At 51.0% G+C, this 20,616-nt stretch overlaps 1 protein-coding gene across 1 annotated transcript in view; it reads left to right on the plus strand.

Moving 5' to 3' along the window:
- Nucleotides 1–20,616, plus strand: part of LOC146869473 (cysteine and glycine-rich protein 1) — a 146,403-nt gene that overhangs the window by 102,501 nt on the left and 23,286 nt on the right. The window lies entirely within an intron of this gene.

The following is a 20,616-nucleotide window of genomic DNA, read 5'->3' on the forward strand; positions in this document are numbered from 1 at the left end:
AAGACGAAGAAAAAACTGTGAACAACTGCTAAATTGATGTTAGGCCCCAACCCGAAATCATGGTGGAAATTAATATTTAAAACAAGCATTTGCAATGCAATAGGTCTTGCATTTACACGAGTTTGAACAATGCCTTTCATTTATGCTTTAGTTTTTAAAACATAAATATAAGGTGTTGTCATTTACAATGCCAGTGGCTCAAACTCACGTAAATGCGAGACCTATTGCATTGCAAATGCTTGTTTTATTTTTGGCAGATTTTATATAGCGCCAACTCAACCCGAAGGTATTGCAGCGCTTTACATGAGCACCAGTTACTTTACACAAGGACACATTCATTTTTGGCATGCACAGGGAGATTAAGTGATTGCAGAGAATCACAGGAGGTTGAGCTGACGCCCTCTAAAGTCAGCAGCTCTAGCCGTGAGGCTACATCCTCCCCGTTCTTCTCACCCTCCTCTTGAATGCAGGCGCACACTGCACGGGGATCTCTAGCCCGCCTCACGATATTTCACAGGAAATCTAGACACACTGCTCCTCTGACCGGAGCCTGAGCTTTCCCCAGCGGAGCAGCCTCGCACCTCCTGCGCTGTGCATGCATCCGAAATGTCTTAGGGGCTAAACATGCATGTGAGTGGGTCACTGCCCTCCCTGCAGAAAGCATAGAGGAGCCATCCAAACACAGTCAGAACTCTCATGGAAGCAGCTCCTGGTTGCAAAAGTTGGTCTCTTAAGTGGGGGTGAGAAGGGGGGCGTTGATTCAAACATTTCAGGTGATTATAAATGAGTGCAGCTCGGGTTTTGCAGGGTTAGTGAGTCACAAATGAGTGGAAATGAATGCCATGCATAAGCGTTACTGCCCTCTCTGGTGAAGGTGCTAATCGTCCCTTCATGATGCCTTTGGGCATTAACAGTGGCTAGTTGATCTTTCTCTTTAGTGTGCTTGGGAGGCATCTACACTTGTTAAGTTACCACCTACCCACTCCCCGTGTTAGTTTGCCTTCAATAGGAGCTCATAATTGCATGGTTATTAACAGTAGCTGTCAGTTATTAACAGACCGGCCCCATATCATATCTTCGTCACTCGTTGAAGACACCCTTCCTTGAGCAAGCCTGGCCCTTGCCCCTACTCTGCACTTCCAGTGAACTTAGAAGACAGGCAAATAACAGGGGATCACGACACTCCGAGCCATCTGATGGGCTCAGCCAGTCTAGGCGCTGGAAGGAGGGTGGGAATGACCAACAGAGAAACGCAAATCTCTTTTAGTTCTAACAAACATGACTGATTATCTAACCACAGGCGTCACAGATTTTCAGTAATTGTGAAACTGTGCCTACAAAGACGCACACACATATGTGTATTGGATATATACTTCACTGGTACATGCAGCAATCCCTAAAACGTATTATCATCTCACCCCCAAAATGAAATATACCCGCTCCCTTTATTTAGTCTGGGTGTGAGTCGGGTGTAGAGGCTGTAAGCATTGCCCAGTGACCCCGCACCAATGGGTAGCAAAACATGGCCACTTACTGGTGCAACGTTGTCAGCAAAGCAGAGGAACACACGTTATTAGATTGTGCGTCAAGGCGCTATAGATAGTGGAAGCCTTTCCTCTGCAGCGAAAGAAAGCGAGAGAGAAAAGCAAATGAAGACGGAAGAAAGAGAGAGATGGAGAGAGCCAGAGAGAGATGACGACAGGAGAAGAAGGCGGGAGAGAGTGCGGTAGACAGAGTGAGGTGAATACGGAAAGAAGGAAGACAGAAGAGTCGGGGTGAGAAACATAATAGCAGTAAGGCAGGAGCGAGAGGCGTGTGGGGAGAGACAGCGAGCGAAGGGTGGAGACGGAGCGTTCAGAGTCGAAACGGAGTCAGCGAAGATGGAGGAAGAGAGACTGGAATTGAAAGACAGTCCGATGGATGAAGATTGAGAGAAGGACATTGAGGAGTGGAGGAGAAGAGGGTGGACAGAAAGAATGAGAGCTTCGGAGGGCAGATTTGGAGAGAGGGATCGAGAGGTGATGGAGTCAGAAATGAAGAGGGGAAGTGAAACTATGGAAAGAGAAAGAAAGATTTGCTTGAGAGGAGAGAGAACGTGGAGACAGGGATTGGGGGATGGGACTGGCGCGTTAATGGAGAGGGGCGGGAAAAATAGAAAGATAAAAAGGTATAGTGGAGTGAGTGAAATAGAGCAAATTACTTTTGCTGCTCGTGTAAGCAGCAAGTCTTCGATCTGTTATCTTTATGGGGCCATGTGTTTCTAATAAGCGTGGAGGCACGCACTGCTCCTGACCTCTCAAAGGAAAAAAATCTTGATTAAACCAAGAATTCTTTCCTTTGAGAGGTCGGGGGCAGTGTGCGCCTCCACGCTAATTAGAAACACATGGCCCCATAAAGATAAGAAAGTGCTTTGCGACAGACGCAAAGCAAACCAGCCAATCCGGATGGGCCGGACCAAAAAGCGAAAGGGTGGCAACCAAAATACCCCATTTCCAATGGCAGGCCACCGTTAGCATACACGGTGAAGCAAGCCAATGGAAATGAGGGGCGGGGCTTCGAGTCCCTTTGTGAAAACCCCTCATCCACAAAATCTCTCGCCGAGCGAGCAGCGCTTTGCGGTGCAATGCTAGGCGAGACCTTAAACACACATGCATACATGTGAAATTTGTAAAAGTATCAAAATGTTTCTGAATTTTGTGGGTGGTCCTGAAGGCTAGTTTTTTAGTTATCTGAGTTTGTCTGCCCCAAATCTTCCATCACTCTCAAAGCAACATCATCTGCTCACTTAAAATTTAACGTATCTGTCTCCTCCTTTTTGTTAACCCTACTTTGCTTCTTTTTGTACAAAACTGCTTTTGAAGCAGTTCATCTTTTACCATTTACTAGCTTCAGCCATGAACCATCATTTTTTCGGGCTTCTGTGGGTCGACCATATTTATTCCATACCAGATGTTAAGCACACTGTAATTTTATCTGCACCCAACCATCTGCCTTAATTTGTGAATGCTTCACTCTTTTTTTTCTTCCTTACTAAGTTTTTTCAAACGTTTTTATCCCCCCTGCAAACCTTCAGTTCCTGTTTGGTCTCTAGTTTTGCAATACACACAGCTTCCAAATTTGTCCACCATGACAATAAATTGTGATGTGACTTACGATCTCTCATTAGCCCAAATGGTGCAGTACTGGTAGTGTCACTTATGGTTCTATTTATAGTTTTCTCAGTATCAATACAGAGATTGGCAGACAACTGTATGGTGTTTTATTAATCTCTCCATCGCCAGTACCATACTTCTAATGTCTGACATAGATGTACAATCAATCCACCTGCTCCTGAGATCAGCAAGTATTCTGGCATATTCAAATTAAGCCACACATGGGACCACTAAAGTCTAACCTTAACTGCTCGTGCCTTCGCTGAGAGGTTACTGTAGTCCTGGGAACTGGCCATGTGAAGACCCTCTTCTAACTTTGTTTACTTTGGCTTGTTTTTCAGTGCATGTGCCATGTCACAGTCCATTCCTTCAGTATTCTTATTTAAGCTGTCTCTTAGGTAACAGCTTTACAAGATGTCTTTGGTGGTCCATTGTCAGCAGTTTGCTTTGGGAAGGTGTTGGTACTATTAACTTTTTTCTCCTTTAAATAAGATATCCATCTGTTCCGATAGTTCCTGTTTTATTTTCCAGGAGGGTCTTAGTGGGCTTTCAGTGATCTGATCTTCCCAGTTTCCCTTTATTCTGAGTTTTAGACATGACCAGACTCATCATATTGTCCACTTGAAGTTTGTCCTTCCATTATTCAGGCAACATACTGGATGAGCCTCCTTTTAGGTTTCTATGTTTGCTCCAATAGCTTGGAATTCAGGGCTGATATCGCCATCATTGGGTGAATTGTCCAGCACTCTGGCAGTCATGATAAGGAAATTGCTAATGTATCTTTCTATTGCATGGCCAATTTGCGCTTTTGAACATGAGAAGCGAGACATTGTAGGCTACGGTATCTATGGCTCTCAGTTTCAGCCCTATAAGTAGGCACTTCCCATCTGCCACCTCCCCCACAGAAAAGTGCTAAAATAAGATGTGGCCCACACACACACACACACAAGAGTTTCTCACTTGATTGCAAAGTATTACATTTCTAGCTCTATAGGGGCATGGGACACACGTACTATGAACTCTTTCCCTGTCTTTTCCTTCTGAGCCAATACTGTGCCAATCCTGTAGGCACTCACAGCAACCACTGTCAAAATTGTTTACTCACACAGGTTTGTTTAAACCCTGGGAATTTGCTGTTTTTCTGTTTTACTATATTAAATGTTAGGATCTGTTCATCCCCTACTCGAAGTTGTTACCCACCCCAACAGTTTACTTAGTGGCTGATTGTGCTAGAATGTGACACAGACTTTGAGAAATACTGAATTGGTCCAATAAATGACCTGTGCTGATCTTTAATAAGTTGCTGCTGGATGATAAATCCTATGTGGTTTCACAGCTCGGATCGAAACTCAGTGTCGTAGAAACATGCACTTGTATGAATCACACGTTTGCCTCTCTTTATGGTGGGATAGAGGGATGGCACAGTATGGGAGAATTTAAGAAATCGCCATCGCCCATCTTGAGATGACCCTTGAATTAAATAACAAATTGCATCCCTTTCATTTTGTAAACAGGCTTTTTCGAAGTGCTGCCGTGGCCTAAAGCTACAGTGCACGTTTACGTGCACGCGCGCCCTCCGTTGCACGCGATCGTAATCGCGATCGCGCAAGAACCACACTCCACGCTGTTACTTGAAGCGTAAAAGGCCATTTTATTAGGACATGGTTGCAATCATTTAGACTTTATTCGACAGTACATAAATGCAATAAATATACTTTCCCCAACCAATACCGACTCATTCTCCTTTCATCCATTCTCAAAACCATCTCACCTGTTAGACTCTTCCCCCATTCACTCGGTGACCTCCTTCCTCTCCCCATCACTTGCCCTCCAAGCATCCTCAGTGTAATTTCCTTCATTGGTCATTGCTTCCCGCGCCCGCTATCAGTCACCTGTGTACCGTTCTCCCCTCCCGTGGGGTGGATCCGCCCGTATGTGACTACCCACCCCTCCAAAGTACCGTGACGCCTCTACTCTGCAACCCTGCCCTAAACTGGCACGCTCAGCCCAAAATCTATCCCCACCCTTCGCCTAATGTCTGTAGGGTGGGTGGGCGGACAAACTTTTTCCCTCCCCGGTGGTGCTCAGGTGTCAGGAAGAGGCCGGATACTCCTCTCCTGACACCTATATACCCTCCCAACTCCCGCCCCTCTCCTTCCTATGATCCCACCCCCACCATGTCCTTCCGGTCGTTGCGCGAATACCCCGGGGGAAGACTGGTCTGCGACCTTCACTTCCCCCGGGGCCCGCATCGCGCAAGAACCACACTCCACACTGTTACTTGAAGCGTAAAAGGCCATTTTATTAGGACATGGTTGCAATCATTTAGACTTTATTCGACAGTACATAAATGCAATAAATATACTTTCCCCAACCCATACCGACTCATTCTCCTTTCATCCATTCTCAAAACCATCTCACCTGTTAGACTCTTCCCCCATTCACTCGGTGACCTCCTTCCTCTCCCCATCACTTGCCCTCCAAGCATCCTCAGTGTAATTTCCTTCATTGGTCATTGCTTCCCGCGCCCGCTATCAGTCACCTGTGTACCGTTCTCCCCTCCCGAGGGGTGGATCCGCCCGTATGTGACTACCCACCCCTCCAAAGTACCGCCAACCAGGGAAACCCCCGGAGGGCGGTTCCCTGCCCCACCCCTAGTGCGCCTTTCGCCTCCATCCAGTCTACCTTGCTGTACCCTGTGGATGATCCCACATCCCCTAAAACCTACATCCCGTACAACATTCTCTCTCGCCAGGACACCCCAGACTGCGAAAGGCGCACCTAGTCGAAGTAGGACCACCGGTCCCCCAGGTTGCCCAACCAAATGCTCCAGACACCAGGTGGATGACCATCCACCCCTGAAACTATGTCCTGCGGCAACCAGCAGCTTTTTTCCCCCACGAACCCCGCCCGTGACAAAATTGCACCAACGCAAACAACCACCTGTCAGGCGTCCCTCCGGCTCCTTAACCGCGGACAGTCCCCCTGTAATCCTGGCCCATCGCCCCCAAACTCCCTTCTTGGCAAGGCCCCGTCGGTGGATGACCATCCACCCGTACAGCCAAGATCCGTTGTAATCCAGTAACCTTCCAGCCAATCCCCCCAACCCTGAAGAGCGTCCCAGCCCCAACAAGACCGCCTGTGCCTCGTCCAATAGTGCCCATTACCTGCGTTCTGTACCCCCGTAAGCATTTCCGACAGCCCTCAAAATCCATCCTCTGCCGGGCACCCTCAGTGGCCCACCATGCACCCATACAGCCCGCGCACCTTTCCGACAAGGCACATTTCCAGGGCAATCCAGCCATAAAAAATGCTTCAAAACCAACCGTCCCCTCACAGTCCCCCTGACCTGTGGGCTAGTAGCCGTAAAGCATGTTGAAGCCGCCCCCACCAAAGTTGCTCCTCTGCAATGCACCATCGGTGGATGCCCATCCACCCTTACTCCAGTGTCCCTTGTAAAACAAGAAACATGTCCAGGAGCCTCCCCATCCAGGAAAGGGCCCCCCTCCCCAACCAGGCCACCAGTGTCACCCAGACAGCCTCATCCACTGCAGCCTGACTCCTTGTAAGTATGTCATACGTCCCCCAGAGACCCTTCATTGCACTGCGCAGTGCTGCGTCCTAACCCGCTTCCCAAGTTCCTCGTCATTGAACCATATCCCATGCCACGTCTCTTGGAATAAACCAGACCTGCCCTGTTCCGAAGAACCGTCTCCCCAATGCTTTTGCTTGTAGTGGAACCAGTCCCCATATTGTATGGCACAGTCACCCACTGGCCGCCACGTTCACCCCGAGTCAATTCCCCCACAATCAACATACATCCCAAATGACTGCGTTCCCCCTGCCAGATGACATCCGTACCCCCGCTATGTCGCCTCTGTTGCAGCCCAACGTTCGGGAGAATGTCCACCTGTCCATGCGACCACACTGGATCCCAGGCCACTCCCCCTACCTGCAGTAGAAAAAGAATAATTAGTCACACAAGTATTATGTTCCTGTCCTTTCCATCCTCAAACTCTCCAAGACCCTCGCCCCAACCCTTCTATTCCCTACAACGGCACCACACACCCTCCTAAGCCGCCATCTCCGACTTCCCCCCGCCCCCCCCCGAACAGCCCTCCTGCTGACACCTCTGTGCCCGCTCTTGGCGTAAGATTCGCGCCACTTCGTAAAGGAGCCCCTTCCCGTCGGCCCCAGTCCTCGAACGAAACCGAAACAGCCTGGAGCGCCGTTAAACTACCTTCCCCTTTGGCAACCCCAGATCCCCCGCCATAGGCCTCCCTTCGCTTACCACCAATCACTGGTGCCTCATTCCCCCTCACTACAGCCACTGCGCCCATGTCCGCTGCCCCACCGGTACCACGTCATCTCGTCTCCTGTGCCCTGCACTACTATACTCCCAGATGCCCCCCGATGAAATCGCCATATTGTCAGTGGTGTTTACGACACGACCACCGTGTGTTGGCTCCCTGCCCCCGACACGTAACACATCCCCCGATGTGTAAGGAAGAGTGTGACAGTTACCACTTTACAACAACGACAGCGTGTGCAGAACGCGAACCCCTGTCCTGCAAGATCCTTCACACTTGTAGGCACTAGACTTACCATTGAGACACAGGTCTTGGCCCCCTTACGTACAACTGCGCCCTCAAGTCCGAATCCCTGTTTCCAACTTCTTGCCAGCTACAACCCCGGTGACGATCCCCAAACGCATCGTGCAGTGCCCGAAAAACCCCCGACCCCGTCCGGTTACCTCACTCAGCGGCCTCAGCCTTCCCCGTCTCCTCCGCTAACCCTCCGGCGCACCCCCGCAGCCCTTTACTGCGACACCTACCGAGAGGTGAATACCTTATCAAGTGGCCCACCAACTACCTCCACCAGTCCCCATTCAAGCCTCCACCATCACGCCTCTCGACCCTCGCGCGCCAGATACTGAGGGCCCCCCAGGCCCCTGCCTACCCCGCATATATCACCACCGAACTCCCCTGCCGCCTCCGCTGCGCGTCAGTCGGGCCCCGAGTTCACCAGGCCCCCAGCATCGTCCCCACCTTACCAAAGGACTACCATTGCAGACCCTGAGGAACGAGCAACCCGGTGCCGACCAGGGCGAGACACCTAAGCTTCCAAGTACAACTCCGAGACCTTCAACCTCCCCATTCATGTACCTGAGCATCCGTCCAGGACCTCCTCTGCCAAACCGGAGCCGCTCTTGGATCTCCTTGCCCCCCGCTCCAACTGCGGCCGCACTCTCCTGAAACAAACAACAAATGGACTGGTTACCTGCCCCCCCCCCCCCCCCTGCCAGGGAAATCCCCCACTCCAAGGTCCATTGGCGACATACCAACCCTCGAATGTATCACCCCCGAACACCCCTGCAGACCAGCTATGCGTCACGTGGGCCCGGGTTCCCCAGGCCTCCAGCATTGCCCCAACCTTATGGAAGGAAATACCCTTGCCTACACTCAGAACTGAGCACCCGGTGACAACCAGGGCGTGAACACGGTATCGGCCACGTACGACCAAGACTTAAACCCCCCCCAGTCATTTACCTGAGCATCTGTCCAGGACCTCCACCTCCAGCCCGGGGCTCCTTGCCCCTGCCCCGTCCGGGGCCGCAGTCGCCTGAAACAAACAACAGAGTGGACTGGTTACCTGCACACCCCCCCCCCCCTCCAGGGCAATCCCCCGCTCCCAGGCCCCATTGGCGCCGTACCAATCCTTGTATGCATCACCTCCGAACTCCCCCGCTGACCAGCTGTGCATCACATGGGCCCTGGGTTCCCCCGGCCTCCAGCATTGTCCCAACCTCATTGGAGGAAATACCATTGCATAAACTGAGAAATGGAGCACCCGGTGACAACCAGGGCGTAGACACGGTATCAGCCAAGCATGACACCAAGACTTAAACCCCCCCCAGTCATTTACCTGAGCGTCCGTCCAGGACCTCCCCTTCCAGACCGGAGCTCCTTGCCCCTGCGCCGTCGAAAGGCCGCACACGCCTGAAACAAATAACAAATGGACTGGTTACCTTGCTCCCCCCTCCCTCCCGGGCAATCCCCCACTCCAAGGCCCCATGGGCGACGTACCAAACCTCGCAGGTATCAGTATTATCCCAATCTCAATGAAGGAAATACCATTGCATAACTCAGAAATTTATTACCCGGTGACAACCAGGGCATGGACCGGTATCGGCAAAGCACGACACCAAGACTTACAAACCCCCCTCTCAGTCATGTACCTGAGCGTCCGTCCAGGACCTTCTCTTCCAGACCGGAGCTCCTTGTCCCTGCGCCGTCTGAGGCCGCACTCGCCTGAAACAAATAACACAATGGACCGGTTACCTGCACTCCCCCCCACCCCGCCCCTGGCAATCCCCCTCTCCAAAGCCCCATTGGAGACGCCAGTCGCTCCTTGCACTGACCTAAACATTAGCACCCGGTGCCAACCAGGGCGTGAACACCTAACCTCATAATATAAAGCCACTCCATCGGACATCCTGCCCATCGCACTGCATCCGGCACACCAACACCTCTTCCGTCGCACCCCCTCACAAGCTTCCATCTGCACCCCCAACCCCAGTCATACCCCCCAGCACACCACAGATACTCGGAACTCGGTAGTATTCACAAGGTAGCGTTGCTCAATGCGCGAATCCCTCGAAGGAGGGCAGGCCGCCGCGGACCCCCCTACTGCTTCTGGCCAGCGTCTCAGAGCCGTTGTGCGCCCCGCTGGCAACACCCCTCATCTGCCGGCCTTATGCGCCGGTCATGGATCCCCCCCCACCGGGTCGCCGCAACCAGGTGGGCCCAAGCACCACCGGGCCTCGTGCCACGCTAGCAGCCCCTCACCCCTGTCCTAGACATCCTACGCAGCCCGACCGACCCAGACAACGACCCGTCACCTACCCCCTCCCCCCAACCCTCCTAAGCCGAAAACCTCTGGGTGGCCCCCAGGGCACCAAAACACCATAAATGGTGAAGGTCCAAGAATTGATGGGCCCATCCCTAAACCTCGCCGCTGGTAGTGGATAGCCGCATGTGGGCTCTCCCGCCGGCCCAGCACCTCGACAACAAAGATTACCCAGCCACCCTGGCCCACCCAAAGTCGCCCGATGCCTGCTCTGCCCATGTGCCCGGAATGGATTGCCACCGAACGCGGGACACCGCCACAACGCTGTATAGGGATATATAGATAGAGACATATAGGTTTGTATTCATGGATTTTGGCATAGTTTTCATAGTGCGAACTCGACCCGAAGGTATGGTCCCGCTGTACTGAGCTCCGTGCGTACCTCACCCATTCAGGCACGGGGGATAAATCATTCGCCCGGACTAACAGGCTGCGGATGCGAAAGCGGCTCGAAGGCACCGGAGCGCCTCTCAACGCTCCGTACGGACGTCACACATTCCCGCACCGAGGAAGGAGATTAGCCCAGAATCATAAGAGGGGGGGGCGCGGCCTAGAAACTCGAACCCCGCATCCCCCGCCCCTGATGCGGCGACGCAGCCGATCTCGCCGACCCGGCCGCAACCCGCCCACCGCCCCTACGGGGCCCACAGCAGCGCGCGCACCAGTCCAGTACCCCCTCCCCCCCCCCTGCGGGCGAAGGCAGCATGACACAACCCCAGCCGGCGGACACACGGCAGGACTCCGGATCCCGCTCCCTCTCCCCCGCTCAGGACGCCCCCCCCTACCTGCCACCTTCAACGTTCCGGTGGTAGCCGCAGCCGCTCCGTTCCGCGCACGTGTGCCACCCTCAGCGCGGCACTCCAGGCCTGCTGGACACGCCCAAGCCATCCGCCACGCCGTATTTCCCCCCAGGGGCAACGCAAACCGAGATGATAACGCTAAAACCCCGACCACAAACTTTTTCCCTCCCCGGTGGTGCTCAGGTGTCAGGAAGAGGCCGGATACTCCTCTCCTGACACCTATATACCCTCCCAACTCCCGCCCCTCTCCTTCCTATGATCCCACCCCCACCATGTCCTTCCGGTCGTTGCGCGAATACCCCGGGGGAAGACTGGTCTGCGTCCTTCACTTCCCCCGGGGCCCACATTGCGATCACTTTCGCGGCCGTGTCACTTTCGCGGACGCGTTGCCAAAGCTTGTTTAATTATTTTGCCGCGCGAGCCGCTTTCACTTTTGGAGTAAATCACAAAAGGTCGTGATTTTGAAATACTCCTGCTTTAGACATTTTGGGCTTACGGCCCTCGAAGTCAGTCTGAGGCTGGCTAACTGCAAACACACAAGTCTCATGGTATTTTAAAAGCTTTCTAAACATTTGTTGGCTGTCTGCTACTTTTAATGTTTACTGGAATTTGCAGGTCGACGTTTTGGCACGTAACCGTGGGCTCTTTAAGAGTGCTTGCCCCCGCCCCTTTATCTGAAGCGTGCATTGATGCACCGACTTAGGGGAGTCTTAAGGTCGTCTTTCTGCGGGTATGTCTTGGGCTGGTGCCCTTTCACAGTTACACTTTTAAAGTGATCATTCGTAAATAGCCGTTTCACAATGAAAACATGCTTGTTCTGTGGAAAGTACCATTTTATTACACAGGATAGACAGTTTCATAATGTGTGCCAGGTTTTCAGCCCAAACTAGCATATATTTTGTTGGAGTGAAGCCTGACGCCTCAGCGAGCAGTCTTCACCTAATGCCGCAGCTCTTCCTAACGCCCACATGTTCTTGGGAGCGTCCATTCTTCCTCATGATAGTTGCGCGTCTCGAGCTAATGCTTGCAGTGGGCGATTCGAATCCTGCTTGCACCCGTGTCCCTTTAAAGTCCATATTGCCTTTCTCGGTGTGCGGCCTTGTCCTGTCTTGCGATGCACAACCTTTCAGTCTGGTGTAATGTGGGGGGAACTACACTTGTGACGGTCCTAATACGTCTTTATGCTTTATGGCACAATATTCTCTGAATCACAACACAGACCACTTACATTTTCACAGTTTTCGGCTGGTTTTAAACAATTCTGTTACCGGAATCGTAACTATTGGGATGACTGGAGACCCCTAGAGTGGGTGGGTGGTGGAGCCTCATCAGGAAGATCCAGGTTAGGGAGAGAAGCCCTTTGCAGCGTAGCCAATCCCAGAATCGTGTTCCTGTGCACGGAGCTAACAGGACAGCCACTTCCCCACCCCCACCCCCAGTTCTCCTGGGTGTGGAAATTTAGCTTGCAAACTGAACATTATCTGCGCCATCTTGCCTCTCCTCAGCGCCACACACAGCGAGTACACGACAGCCATTTTAGGCACCCCACTCTCTCCCCCGCTCATTGTCAATCGCCAGCACGTTCCCCTGGCGCTGCAAGCATCCCCCGCGCACCGGCCACCCCCGCTCTCTCATACATGGGCCATAAACCTTCTCCTTCTGCGCGACCCTGCCATGGAACCACATCCCACGCCTGACCGACATCCCATACATGGTCATGCCTCTCTTTGATAACCCCCTTCCTCTGCGCCCCATTGTCCGAACTGATCACAGGCCATCACCTAGCCCTGCAGATGCAGTTTATTGCCCCTACTGTAAGGGAAACACCCCACATCAAAGGGATTACAGTGGATCAAAGCCCCTACCCCCTGAGACCCGGCCGGTTGCACACATCCCCGGGAATTGGCGGAATGTCCAGCTGCGTGATAGCCATCTCCTACTGTAGATATGTGTGGGAACGAGTTCGAAGTGGGGATTCCGAAAACATTCTTTTCTACATCAAAGTAATCTCAAGAATGTGCCATGTACAATAAACCTGCAATAAAATCATAAACCTGTGTATAAGAGGCCAGGCCTCAGAGATGCAGTTAGAGCACCTCGTGACGATACCTTGCTGTCTGATCTGATGTGTTCTGCTCCGACGGAATAAAACTTTGTTTCCTGCCTTCCAGTCTCCGGCGCCTGCCTCTTTCATTGGTAAATTATCGAGTGGTATGAGAGGCGATTACCGCCGGGCAATACTTGAAGGGTTATCGACTGAAATTGCCGCTACCATTTAACAATTGGCGTCCCAAGCGTGGGGCCCATCAGCGACACGTGGATCCAGTGGGAGAGGTCCCGACGACAGAGTGAACGACTGCAACGATCAGGAGAGCTCCTGCCCAATAGACCTTCGTCTGGCAGCCGATCATCCGAACTTCACTGATTCCGAGCAGACCTCTCTCGAGTGATCTACGGTCCTGACTGGGAACCATCAGGAGTGCCGCGGCAAATACGGAGAGTAGAGGACGATCGGGCGCTGGAGGCGGAAGACGAGAAACTGTCCACGCGGTCCGGGTAAGGTCGTGATACACGACAAATTGCGAAATAATTGATTGATTGTTTGAAGTTTTGAAATACTAGTATTGCTCATTGATTGTTCTCTTTGAGATATTCGCTGTCTACAAACGGGGAGGAGTAGAAATACTCTCTCTCTCTCCCTTTGCAGATAGTGAAGGGTAGGTAACGCAGACTTTTGTCCCCGTTGTAACCCGTCGTGCCTATCTTTATCTCCCCACTGATTGATTGTCCGAACATTGATTGTTTTGAAGAATAGTGCTCTTTGAGATATTCTCTGTTTGCAAATAACGTAGAATAGAAATATTCTGTCTAGTCTTTGCAAATAGTGAAGGGTAGGTAACGCAGACTTTTGTCCCCGTTGTAACCCGTCGTGCCTATCTTTATCTCCCCATTGATTGATTGATTGATTGTCCGAACACTAGTTGTTCGATATTGGTTCTTTGGAGGTATTCTCTGCTTACAAATAACGAGGAATAGAGATATTCTGTCTAGTCTTTGCAAGCAGTGAAAAGATAGGTAGTGCTGACTTTTGTCCCCGTTGAAACCCGTCATGCCTATCTTCTCCCCACTGATTGGTAGTTGGTTCTGCCCGGACCGCTTATTAGAGGTGAACCATCCGGCTCCACTGGAGGGCACCCCTAATAAGGACATGTTCACTAAATATGGACTAGTCGCCGTAGCTTATAGCAAGCTGTGGCATAAATATACCAAGAAGGACCCCGAGAGTCAGTGGCCACTGATGGGATCCTTCGACGACCATAAGATAGAAGTGCTAGAAATAGCTCTGCGTAGCAATAAGACGACGCCTACTATGCTTGACAGTATCGGCATGTGGTGCAAAGAAGCAACGCAACGGAAAAAGAGGGAAGAAGTAAAAGCAGAAAAGGAATTGCGAAAGGCAGCTCACCTTGCCGCTAGAAAGTTAGAAGAAGAAATAAAGGAGAGAAGGGAAACTAAACTAAGACAGGAGCCCGAAACATCAGGCCAGTACGCTGTTAGGACCCCTTCTTTGCCCTACCCTGAGTTGTCCTCTAAGCAACGAACGAATGACAAATTAATATTGGGTCCCCCAATCATTTACATGCCCCCCCCTCCATACGCACCCTCCCAATCAGTAGTGCAACACCCACAACCCCCAAACACGAGCGAAAGCAGTACAGGGGCCTCGGCCCTCACGGCCTCCGCGCCGGCCGAGCCTCTTGTACTGAACACAACGTCGGCAATGACGTTGGATGACCCTGAGATGAGAAAGAAAGAGTCCACCAGAATGAATCGACTAACGAAGGATGAACGAACAGGAATCGACAAAATAGTAAAGGCACTGGTGGGATCCTTTTTGACCTTACAAAAACTAAAGTAACGCTAGGAGATGGCCCTTTGTGGGAAATATGAAACCAAGGGAAGGAGCCAAGCTCACGGTCGAGACGGCCACGAGGTAGCCCGACTCCATTACTCTCGCTACCTAAACATGTCTGCCTCACTGCCCACCCCGCCCAATAAGCATGACAAAATCCTGCACAAACGGAAGCCTGCTGACACCCACCATCGACGTCACCAAACTAGGGCTAGATCGCGCACAATTGGGCTATGTTATTTTTCCGATTACGCAGTAACATCCTTGTGCTCGTCGCCAGATTGCAAATATGTACAAACGCTCCAACGAAGTAGTATAGTTATAACATTTTAATAACTTATAGATATAACAAACACACCAACAGGGTAAACAGGTTAAAACACGTTTTTAAACAACTATTTACATGACAGTCTGCTGCAACCTTCATCCCAAAGCCTTAACGTCCACGTGACACCGCCCTCGCCTCTCCTTCCTCGAAATTGCAACATTGGCCTGTTTTGGGCGGTCCTTTTAGTCGACTTTGGGCTATAAAAGCCATGCAAAAATCCATTGACATCAGTGGCGGACGACTGTGCGAATAGGCCGGAGGCTATACGAAGCGCCGAAGTTCTCGCAGCGCCAAGGCGGAGTCTGCCACGCTGTGCGGACCTTCCCATTTTCTTCTTCTTTCTTCAATAACGGCGGGTGCCCTGGTGGGGGGGGAGGCGACGCGGACGGGCCTCCCCCGCCTCCCCAGGTGGAGGCTCACCAGCAGATGAGGGCACCCCAACCGTCTTTTTCATCGGTCTGCTGAGTTGCACCCTGACACGCTGCGCGGATCTTCCCATTCTTTTCTTCTTTCTTCAATAACGGAGGGGTGCCCTGGCCGGGGAAGCGCCGCGGACAGGCCTCCCCCACCTCCCCAGGTGGAGGCTCGCCAGCAGATGAGGGCACCCCAACCGTCTTTGACTCGCCGGCCAGCTAAGCTGCACCCAACCGTCTTTGACTCACCGGCCAGCTAAGCTGCACCCAACCGTCTTTGACTCACCGGCCAGCTGAGCTGCACCCTGCCGCTGCACGCGACCACCGGACAACCGCCCAAGCACGGGTTCACCAGGATCGCCACTAGCGCCCGACGCGAGGAGTGGGCCCCCGCAGCCAAGTAATCGGGGACCCACCCCGGTGGCGATACCATCCAAACTTCTGCTGTCGCTGCTACTGGACCCAAGAGCTGCTACTGCTGCTGCCTTTTGACTCCGGCGGTCGGCTCCTCCGGATCCAGGCCTGAGCCCACCGTGAGACAATTCTGGACTCGAAAGCTTGTCTGCTTGGGCGTGGGCCCCACCCTAGACAAAATGCTCCCCTCAGCTTTGCAGAATCGGCTGGAGTCATTTGACACTCGACTCCCACGGACTTCCGGTAAGGACAAACCGCCGCCATTGCTCTTTGCCCCGGACGGCAGCCACCTTGCCTCCGCTTGGTGCAGTGAGAAAGACTGGTTCGAAGCGTCGGCGGAAGAACCCGCCTGCTGCCCCGCCCCAAGAACGAACCATGGCATTTCTACGGGGTCGCAGTGACGCCATGCTGACGCAAAGTTGACGCTAACGAAAGTTCTCGAACTACCGAAAGGAATTCTGGTCCAACAGCTAATTCATGGAAAGACTTAGACTGTACTCTGGCCCGACCTCGCCCCAAGATGGCGCCGATGTAGGAGAGGCCTACAAACCCTTGTGGCGTTCCAGTCACGTGACATTTGTGTTAAAAAGAGATATATATATATATATATATATATATATATATATATATATATATATATATATATATATATATATATATGCGATGCTTCCACACATGATGGTCGGGGAGGGGCGGGGAGGGAACCGATTCTATGCCGTAGTAGTGTTGCTCATGACACTCGACGCCTCTCACGCCGTGGCCGGCCTGAACGGTTGTAGGCCCGTATCTTGTATACTGACATTGTTTTAAATAAAGGGCCTCTTGAAAGAATTACGGAATCAGTGTCATGACTAATCACATAGGTTGATAAAGATTCCTTCTTTTGAATAAATGATTGTTGCTCCCAAGCAATAGAAAACAGATAATGCAGTCCCCATTTGCCTGAATCTTTTTCGATTAACGGAATTTGTACCCATCACACCTATCTTTTTCCAAAAGTTGTTAAACAATGGTCAACCATAGCTCAGGGTATATGCCGAACGCAAGGTATGGTATCTTGCATCTTAATACACGACCGATTGAGAAATGCATGTATGACAAGGGAACCCGAATTTAGGAAATGAATAAATTAGAGCATCTTTGTCTCGGACAAAAAGAATAATAGGTCTGTGGTATTATCCATTCCTGCGACTAGCCTGGTACGTGGTAAGTAGAACTTTTTCGTGTCTGCGCGCGCTAGGGTACTTTTGAATACTGCACATCCCCTCCCCTCTTTTTTCCCCTCTATAGGTCACGACGAAGTTCCGACTGAAGAGTGGAGTGGACAATGACCGCACCAAGTTCAATATCAGGGAAAACATAGACAAACGATTGTGAGATAGTGCGTAAAGTACAGACCACCATTGGGAACATGAAAAACTGTGTGATATGACTGTGCGTGCGTGCTACGATTATACGACATGAATGTGTATGCATTTCATGCTTGGGTCACTTGAGGAGAGCGTCACTGTATGATTGAAGTGCTCGCCCACCGATCAAAGGGAGGAGAATAAAGGGCCCGACACCCCCTAGGATAAACTACAAAATACTGAAAGTACGCAGCATGCATAGGAAAAGAGGACAGGAAAGGAGAGGTCCCCATACTCAACGTAGCCCTGAGTCTCCGTCTTAAGTTTCTGCGCTTGATGCATGTACTGTCACACCCTATCCGGCATTTGTGTGTACGTGATCACCGAATTTATGTCTTTTCCCCGCTTGTGTTTTCTTACATGGAACAGACCCATGCTACTCCATGTTGTGTGTGCACCAAGTGGCCTATTATCTTACCCATGTCTCTCTCGTTTTGTGTCGTATGTATGCCAAATAGCCTACTTGATGCACACCTCTCTCTCTCTCTCTCTCTCTCTCTCTCTCTCTCTCTCTCTCTCTCTCTCTCTCTCTCTCTCTCTCTCTCTCTCTCTCTCTTCCCCCTCCCTCACAAAAGGCTCTTTCTTGCCCTCTTTTTTCTTGAATAAATTAACGACACATACCTCTTCGGTAAGTGTATAATTGGCCTGAAACACGGTAGTGTTCGAACAAATTGACAGAAACAAAAACGACCATACTTTACCACGTTACTACCTCTCCTTTTTGCAAATGTTGAGCTTAATCGGCTGAGAAAGAAAGGACAGGTAAGACGACTGATGTCTCCCAATCTGGCCCTCAGCACGGGGACTATATGTCAGTGGTTTTTATTTTTTTTAGAAGACACCATCTCCACCACCCAGAATTACCCCTGACCAATTACCCCGAAATAGAATGTCAAAAGCACCCTGTTCTCCCAAAGATAACCCCAGCCCCATACTAGCCGTCTCAGAGTACTTTGAACGAAACAGCTGATGACCCTATTTTCTAATAATACATCGCCTAAACTGATAAAGGGTTACCTGTTGTCCCCAGCAAAAATAATGCTTAGCTTATGTTCCTCTCCGAAAAAGGATACTCGTGAACGCATGACAGTAACACCTCGCACTTACTTTTTCATAAACTTAGTAGTCCTCGGAGGAAGATGTGTATTACCAAAACTTGTGTTGAGATGAACGAGTCTCTACCGGAGAAGCCGGTTTGAATTTTTAATAGACTAGAAGGTTGACGGATGTCAGGCTTCCTGCAACAAGTATCGGGCACAGGAATCAGCACCTAGAAGGCCAGACGATGGACAGGGACACCCCACAGAAACTTGCACCACAGCAATGATTAATAGATTAGTAACACACACACTAACATCAGAGTTAACAGACATCAATCATACAGCAACCGATAAAAGCATGTCCGCAACTACTCGGTGGTTGGGAGAGAGGATGAAGTATGTAAATGTCTTCCCTGCCAACTCTCTAAGATTTTGTTTCTTGTACTCATTTAAAGATAACGTGCTGCCATCGGAAGGGAGGGGTCGGACGTGACGCACAGCCTGGCTGCAGACCATGGAACATCTATGACATCGACCAAGGGGGAAGCTACGAAGCAAAAAGGGCGTGAGACGAGACACCATTATCAGGATGATAAGGGCTACATCGAGGCCCCCTGCTCACTGACCAGCGTACCTGAAGTCTCAACCCGTCGGGCCCGATTGATGGGCCCAGTGCTGGAAGATTCTGCTCCCCTTGGTCCGCATTTTTGATCCGATCCCACTCCACCCCCTCCTCCCTCGGCATCCCGAAGCACGTCACACCCTTCACTCTCTCTCCCTCTTTTATATGGATTATGAATCTGACTTACCTACAGAAGAACAAAAAGCAGGTACCCTGTCTCAAAGTACCTATGGTAAACTGTGTTAAGGAACAGGGCTGTGATCGGAGAACAGTGAATGGTCACACCCTGCCACGTGAGAAATTGGATTTGAGCTGGACCTTAGCTCCACCGCCGGTGCTCAACAGTGCCAACGAAAGAAGAACAACAATAAGAGCTTACCAGTGATGGCTCTTTATAAAAAAAAAAAAAAAAAGGACACTGGAAAGAAGAACCCATGTCAAGTTGAAAATCCTCTCCCAACCACCTTTTTATATTAACTATCTTCCTATCAAGTTTTCATGATGTTGCATCAATCACTTCCGACTGTACACTGAGAAGTTAAGAAAATGTAACTTTGTATAGTGACATTCATACAACACCAGCCATGTACACGACTATACTGACTATTTTCGATCCACACGAAGTCTGGGCCTTAAGTAATGTACGAAATATCCCTTGTTTTGCCAGAAACATCCTGTTTGCTTTACAGTATCCTATTTGTGCTCAAACAAACTCCCCTCCTCCTGTCCCTGGGCCTGACATGCGGCACAGCTGATGTAACTTTGTATGTACTACCTCCTCGCCTACTTTATCACCTGTATGTAACTATGAGCAAATGTGTCAGATTACTCCTGCCTGCCCTAAAAACTCTGTATCTTTAAGGAATGTACGAAAGACATTAACGATATTATAGCTGAAGGTTAACGAAGGTAAATGTCGGCCAGGCAAGCTGGCGAGATATGTTAAAAGGGAGGACTGTGGAAATTTAGCTTGCAAACTGAACATTATCTGCGCCATCTTGCCTCTCCTCAGCGCCACACACAGCGAGTACACGACAGCCATTTTAGGCACCCCACTCTCTCCCCCGCTCATTGTCAATCACCAGCACGTTCCCCTGGCGCTGCAAGCATCCACCGCGCACCGGCCACCCCCGCTCTCTCATACATGGGCCATAAACCTTCTCCTTCTGCGCGACCCTGCCATGGAACCACATCCCACGCCTGACCGACATCCCATACATGGTCATGCCTCTCTTTGATAACCCCCTTCCTCTGCGCCCCATTGTCCGAACTGATCACAGGCCGTCACCTAGCCCTGCGGATGCAGTTTATTGCCCCTACTGTAAGGGAAACACCCCACATCAAAGGGATTACAGTGGATCAAAGCCCCTACCCCCTGAGACCCGGCCGGTTGCACACATCCCCGGGAATTGGCGGAATGTCCAGCTGCGTGATAGCCATCTCCTACTGTAGATATGTGTGGGAACGAGTTTGAAGTGGGGATTCCGAAAACATTCTTTTCTACATCAAAGTAATCTCAAGAATGTGCCATGTACAATAAACCTGCAATAAAATCATAAACCTGTGTATAAGAGGCCAGGCCTCAGAGATGCAGTTAGAGCACCTCGTGACGATAC

The sequence above is a fragment of the Triturus cristatus genome, chromosome 1_1, assembly GCF_964204655.1.
Source record: "Triturus cristatus chromosome 1_1, aTriCri1.1, whole genome shotgun sequence".
Taxonomy (NCBI): Eukaryota; Metazoa; Chordata; class Amphibia; order Caudata; family Salamandridae; genus Triturus; species Triturus cristatus.